General features: G+C 44.7%; 1 pseudogene; it reads right to left on the bottom strand.

Annotated features, from left to right (window-relative positions):
- Positions 1-2,599, bottom strand: part of LOC119360510 — a 19,211-nt pseudogene extending 16,612 nt beyond the window's left edge.
- Positions 2,600-7,210: the final 4,611 nt, after the last annotated feature.

The raw sequence follows: 7,210 nt of genomic DNA, 5'->3' as shown, positions 1-7,210 counted from the left end.
TATATAAAAAACTACTCAAAAATAAATAGAAGCAAAAATAGTTGTGATTAACTTTACTAAAAAAATGAGCACAGATGCTTATTTTTAATGACTTATTACAATTCAGAAATAAATAAAAGAAAAAATAGTTGTGATTAACTTAACTAAAAAATGAGCATAGATGCTTATTTTTAATGACTTATTACAACTCAGAAATAAAAAGAAAAAAAATAAATATAGCAGAAAAGAAAAAAAATTATATAAAAAACTACTCAGAAATGAGCATAGATTCGCTTATAGAGAAAATTCAACCTAAATTCATAATAAATTTCTACTAACTTCAGAGAAATTCAATATGAATTTAGGTTAAATTTCCTGTATAAGGGCATCTATTTTCATTTTGAGAGGAGCTCAACAAGGCAGAGAGGGAGGGGCTTATAAACCGGTCTGATTCCCCTTCGGTTGGCGAGGTGGGACTAAACTCTGACCGCAGTGAGGACCAACCCTTTAGACCCGGTTGGTGGCATGAACCGGGACTAAAGGGCAGCCTTTGGTCCCGGTTCATGCCACCAACCGGGACCAATGGTGGTGAGCCAAGAGCGAGGACCATTGGTCCCGGTTCGTCCCACCAACCGGGACCAAAAATTCCAGACGAACCGGGACCAATGGCCCGCGTGGCTCGGCCGGCTCCCGGGGCTCACGAACCGGGTCCAATGCCCCCATTGGTCCCGGTCTGGGTTGAACCGGGACTAATGGACTGGACCGGCCTGGACCATTGGCCCCTTTTCTACTAGTGCAACTAGGATAAGTAAAACCTAGAAGTACATATGTTTGTATATGTTTACCTTTGACATTGCCATCTCCATATACATTAACTTTCTCCTTGGGTGGAAGAAGAGTACGCATTTGGCAGAGGTTAGGAACAAAGTAAGCAGCAAAGCAGTTTGCAGAAATATAAGTGTGGCCAATGTTTGCTTCTTCTATCGCCTTTCTTATCTCCATCTTCTCATCAAATGTGACCCTTCCTGGTTCAAGAGCATGCCCCATCCTTGCTGGGTCCATGCCGAACTCAGATGGTAGGAAACGCTGCATGCCAAATTGTATACTTATTGATTATGACTACACTCGAGCTGTTTTCATCAAGTTAAAAACACAAATTAAGAAAAATCACAACATATCATGTTCTTAATTATTCTTATTTTCAGTACGCAAGGTGATTTTTTAACAAGATTTCTGCAAATGAACCAGGTTATCTTAAGGTGTGGCTTGTTGCTTGGGCACCACTGCTAAGAAATAGTCTTTTACTGTGTTTGGTTAGCAACATGAATTTCCCATGGAGGCCCATTGGGACAGACCAGCCATATGCTTGCAAGGGTAAACATAAAGGGTTAGTAGTTTGCTTGCTTGCACAAGGGTCATTGGCGGCCCGGTTTTTTCAGTTGAATTCCTTTTCAAAAATCCGTTTGTGGGATGTTTCGACAAATTTAAATAATATATTATATTATGAATATAGATCCATATTTTAAAAAATCAGAAATAAAAAAATATGCGTGAATTTTTTAACATGGTCAATTATTTTTGGAAAACATATCACAACTACAGATAATTATCTATTATAAAATAATATTCGGATAATCTTGAAAATGTTCAACGGAATTTTAAGATGTTCACAATATTTCTCAAAATTTTCAAAAAATATCCATATATGTTACAAATGAACATGATTTTTAATAAAATGTTCTCTGAAATTAAAATCTGTGTGCATAAAAATGTTTACTATTGTTTAAAACATCATGAATTTAAGCACAAAAGGATGAAATAAGAAAAAAAATATAAAAAACAGCAGAAAAGAAAAACTGGAAAAAATGACATATAAACCCCCTTTTGTTTTTCTCTCTCTCGAAATGGATATTGTGAGAGTTACCTTTTTTAGCGACAAAAAGTTCATACTACTACTTAGAGCATCTCCAACAGGCGCCGAAAAAGAGCTCCGCGCACTAAAAAATCATTTTTTTGGGCGCCGAACAGCTCCAACAGAAGCTGTAGAGCTAAAAGGTTTTGGGTGCGCACTGAAAAACGCTATCGCGCGCATCATATTTTGGGCTTCGGATTGGGCGCACTTTATAATTTGCACTGTGTGCTTTTTGGGCACACGGTTTTGGCGTCTGCTAAAGCAATATTGATCCCGGCGCACTAAAAGTGCTACAGTGGCGCGCTATAACTTTTATTAGGTGCGGAATTTTTGTGCCACCGTTGGAAATGCTCTTATAATTCCCCTGAATGAGTTAGCGTACCTTAGTATTTCCGGCCTCTTTGATGGCATCCACGAGCTTGAGCTGCAGCTGGAGGTTGTGGGTACGGAAGTGAACCCCGGACATGGCCGACACCACCACGTCCACCTGCTTGACGGCGGCGACGAGGCTACGGTGGTCGTTGAGCGACGCCTCGACGAGCCGTGCTCCCTGCACCTTGACCGACAGCAGCATCTAGAGCTTGTCTATGTCGAGGCCGATCTCCGGCCTCAACAGCACGTAGGTCTCGTGGCCCTGGGCCAGGCTGGCTTTCACGATCCTCCTGCCGAGGTAACCCCTCCAACAACAAGAACCTTACTCTTCTCCATGCCTGACAAAGGAGAAGCTAGCTAGCTACAAATTGCTGCCGGCTGAGTGCGGACGCCTGGCTCCACCTGCGGTTGGGACCTTCAGATAAGGAGAACGGTCAGTGAAGTCGTGATCAAGCTTGTTGGTTGGTGTGGTGAGGTTACGTGTACGATCCTAGCTGATATCGCGTATCACTCTAGTAGTGACCCAGCAGCTCTATCATGGGCAAATAGCTCCCGTGCGATGTCATTGAGGTGAATTGTTTCTCCTGCGACGTCGTTGGCTGTAATGGCTCTCATGCGACATCTGCGTTGGAAAAAATAGCTGCCGTGCGACACTGCTGCCTAATCCAAAGACACATGTTTAAAACTCGAATCAGGTGAGCCCCTACGCAACAAAGCGGGACCCACAGCATGGGACCCACTAACTTATCCAGCTCAGCATTGGTACGTAACAAAGCGGGACCCACAGCGTGGGACCCACTAACTTATCCAGCTCAGCATTGGTACAAAAGAGGACACCGAGCCGTGCAGCACCCGAGCCCGCCCCCCATCCTCGCCCCGCTCCCCGACCGTTGTTGTTCTTCTTCTCCGGCGACGACGCGCAGCAACGCCGTTCCGGGCCGCGATCTAGCAATGTCGAGCTCTGCTTCAGTCTCCCGCCGCTCATGGCCGCGCTATGGCGTAGTGTCCATGACAAGGTGCCCTGCATGCCCACGCACCGCACCCCTGAAGCGGCTAGTCACAACGACCGACAAGAATGGCAACCTTGGGCGGGAATTCGTGAAATGGGAGAGCAAACCAGAGCAGGGAAAGGTGAGATTTTACTTCTCAATATGCCAATTTTGGTTTTTGTCTCCCAACTTCATATTTTTCATCGGATTTGGGATTTAGGGTTCATCTTGCCCTCATGTTTCCGATTTCAGAAATTGAAGCAATGCGCCCATTTTGAGTGGCTAGATGAATACATAGAGCGGATTCAACTGGAGGGTGCATCAGGGGAGCTCGATTTACCGTTGGAGGCGGAGAAGTTTGGATCGGGCCCGTCTGGATCTGGGGCCCATGGATCTGGCAATTTCATTGGTGCTACTGTGGGGGATGCAGGAGGAACGGCAGAGCTGAAGAAGCTGAACAAGCAGATGAAGAAACTCATCGAATTGAAGAAGCAGGGCAATTTGATGGCCAGAATTTTTTATGTTTGTGTAATTGCTCTCGCATTTGTTTATGTGATGATAATTAGTCGTTAGTAAATAGATTGGGCATCATTTGTAATCGTAATGATATGGATGTTTGAATAAAAGTGTTGCGCTGTACGAATTCGGCATGTCTTCTCCACTCTGTTTCGGCCCCGTTTTTTCAGTTCTGCAGTTTGTCATCAGTTTCAATTTCAGGGGCAGTTTTAGTGGTAGAGGGAGAAAAGAAAAAAAGGTTTGTCGACAGTTGCCCGAAAAGGACAGGCCCATATAGAAGGTAGGCAGGGCCGAATAGAACATATCGAGGCCCATTGATAAAAAAGGTGTAGCTAGTGCAAAAAAAAGTGCACACGGTCATTGACATCGATATATCTTTTTGGCTTAGGTTATTTCACAAATTTTAAGCTTCTTGTAGTCATCTTTTTTGAGATAACTCATCTGATAATTATTTGAGCTATTTTTATGCACAAGTTATCGCGTCCGATGGTAGGGTCCCGTGTTGTTTCAGCTAAAACAAAAGGTTGGTTCTAGTTAGCAGTCTAACTTGCAGTCTTTGTGAACCAAAAACGTTGCAATTGTTTGGTTCTAGTTTACTTCCTCCGTCCTGGTGAACCTGGTCCTAGCAGTCTAGCCCACACCCTCAGGCTATTCTCGACGATGACTCCGGCCGGGTACTCCCTCTCCGGCACGGTGCGAGGGCGACGGTAGGTAGGGCCGTTGAACTGCATGGTGGCTCGGGGCGCCCGGTGCCTCGAGTGGTAGATTTGGCTCGAAAAGAAGAAGCGGAGGGGAGGCTTGAGAGATGAGTGTGAGAGGGATGAGGAAATGGTGCCCTTTTATAGCCGCCCGCGTTGCAGCCGTAGTCAATGCACATGATGCCTTCGATCGTTTTCTCTTCTTCATGCGTGGTGGCAAAATTAATTGCAGCAGAGCATCCAAAGAGGCACGGGCGGCACAGCCGAGATGCTTCGTTTTGGACTTGCATCGGCGGTGACGGTAAGGCTTCATCCGTGCGTGACACTGAAAAAGGAGCTGCACAACCGACGCGTCCATTCCGTGTGCTAAAGTAGCTTATATGCGACGTACCTATACGCTGCGCCACTGCCGCTGCTTTACTGCGTCGCTGCGTGCATGCAAATCGCTAGGCTGTGTCGATGGCTTCACGAGCAGAATAGCTAGGCTGCAATGCCGTTGCATGGCATGCATGGTGGCCCATCCCTCTCGCATGCATGCGACGTGGCTGTGCGCACGCACGCCAGGCTTTGCCGGGCCCGATCCGCTCGGCCCAACGGTCACTGAGATGCTCCCCCGCTCAACCTTATCTGTTCGTCAGAGAAAAAAATGGTGGCCAATCAGATTGGAGAATCAGGGCTCCCACGGATCGCCCAGCTGCACCCGCGGAATCCTTCTAGAAGGCCTATCCGATGGTCGCAGTTTGGCTCTAGGGTTAGATCGACGGTGGACGTTTGGCGTTAGGGTTAGATGGGTTTTGGAGGCAGTCAACGGGGTTTTGAAGGTTTGACCGAACATTCAAATGTGTATAACTAATTCAAAAAAATCTAAAAAAATAAAAAAAACCGCGCATATAGTCTTGTTATGTTACATAGTTATGATATAAAATGATAAACTTGATCTAATAGATCTTTGCATGAAAAAACTTTCACAAATTGAACTATCTCGACTGAGGTTGCATAGAGTTCAAAGGAGTGAGAAGAGGGTTTGAGGTTTTGAAAATGCAAAAAATCGAAAACCTCACCTTAGCTTCATTTTGGAGTGACTAAGCAGGATTTGAAGTTATTTTTGCATTTTAAAATTTTAAACTTGTTTTATTGCTGACTTTGTATTAAAGGGTGTTTTTTCAAAAATAAATTAATAATATGAATACTTATTCAAAAAAAGGTGAGACTTCGTATTGATCCTATATAGGTATAATATAAGGGCGTGTTCGGCAGCCCACTGGCTTCTCAAATCCTTGCCTCCAAGACTGGAGCACACCCGAACGGGTCAACTCCTGGTTATTCCAGAAAGAAGCGGGAGAACGGCGCAGTGCAAATTTGCAGGATCGGTGGAGTTGGAAAAATCGATCTCCACAAAAACGAGGAAGCTGGAGTTGAAGAGAATTGCGTTGCTCTGCCACCGCGAAGTGACTCGCTCGACCAAAGCATCACGTACCGATTCGCTTCAGGTCGTCTCTCTTGCCGTGCGCAGTCCCTCCCCCACCAGGCCTATGGCCCAGCCCATCTTTTCCAAACCTTTTGGATTGCTTAGGCTGCTCCTGATGGGCCACAAAGGGGTGATTTTATGGGCTACAGGCTCGCTACCTCGTCCGAGCGAGAAGTCATGACGCCGAACGGATTGCTCAATCCGAGATCGATTGCGAGAAGCTGGAGCTGGATTTATGGCATCGGAGTTGAAGATTTTCTGGCCATGGAGGGCTCCCGAACACGCCCTAAGCTAAGAAAATCTTCTTGGGTGATTTTGAGAAGGTCGAAAAAAACACTTGCTTAGAAAAGGGGTCGTTTTCCCTTACTTTGGAGCCTGTTTGGACGGCATTTTCAGTGACTACGAGTTGGACTTCGCAAAAAGGGTTGGATTTATGAACTAAAGTGCATAGTAGTATATAAAACAGTACAACATCACAGAACAAACAAATGAACTCCAAAAATATTGGAGATATGTTCAAATTTGAATGTCAGTTCAAATTTCAATTTGAATTTCAAGTCAAATCAACATCATAGCACATAAGTTTTACATCAAAGAACATAAGTTTTCACATCAAATAACAACAAACTTAAGTTTTCACATCAAATTACATCACATTTGAATGATTTTGACTCTATTTCTTTTGCTTCTTTCTACCACTCGATTTCTTCTCCTTTTTCCACTGTTTGGTTCCACGACGCACGGTTTGTTGATGCTGATGCTCTTGGTTTTCTTGCCAACTCCACTAGGCCGCCTCAACTTTTGCACCTGACCATGTCCCACTTCTTCAGTTTGCACTTCTGCAGATTGAGTAGATGGCACACATTGTTCAACTTCTTCAGTTTGCAACTCAATACTTGGCAGCACAACCTCCAAACATGGCAACACAGCTGTCAAAGCAGATTCGCATGGCAGCACAACAGTTGCATCATCTGCAACAGTTTCAGATTGCCCTAGCACCTGTAAAACAGATTCAATATGCATCACATCGTCCAAAACAGAAACAATTAGCTCATGTTCAGCAGTAACAGTTTCAGTATGCATCACATCATCCAAAACAGAAACAGTTAGCTCATGTTCAGCAGTAACAGTTTCAGTTTGCTCCATATCTTTGTCACCAAACATTATCTGCTCAGTTCTCTTCCTTCTAAAGCCATTGAGTCTTGCTTTTTTCACTGGCCAGCATTGTTCAACAACAAGAGGTGGGGCTTTTTCTGCACGCTTCCTCCTAAAAAAT

The sequence above is a fragment of the Triticum dicoccoides genome, chromosome 2B, assembly GCF_002162155.2.
Source record: "Triticum dicoccoides isolate Atlit2015 ecotype Zavitan chromosome 2B, WEW_v2.0, whole genome shotgun sequence".
NCBI lineage: Eukaryota > Viridiplantae > Streptophyta > Magnoliopsida > Poales > Poaceae > Triticum > Triticum dicoccoides.
The sequence above is the reverse complement of the archived record's forward strand: the minus strand, read 5'-3'. Positions and strand labels throughout refer to the sequence as shown.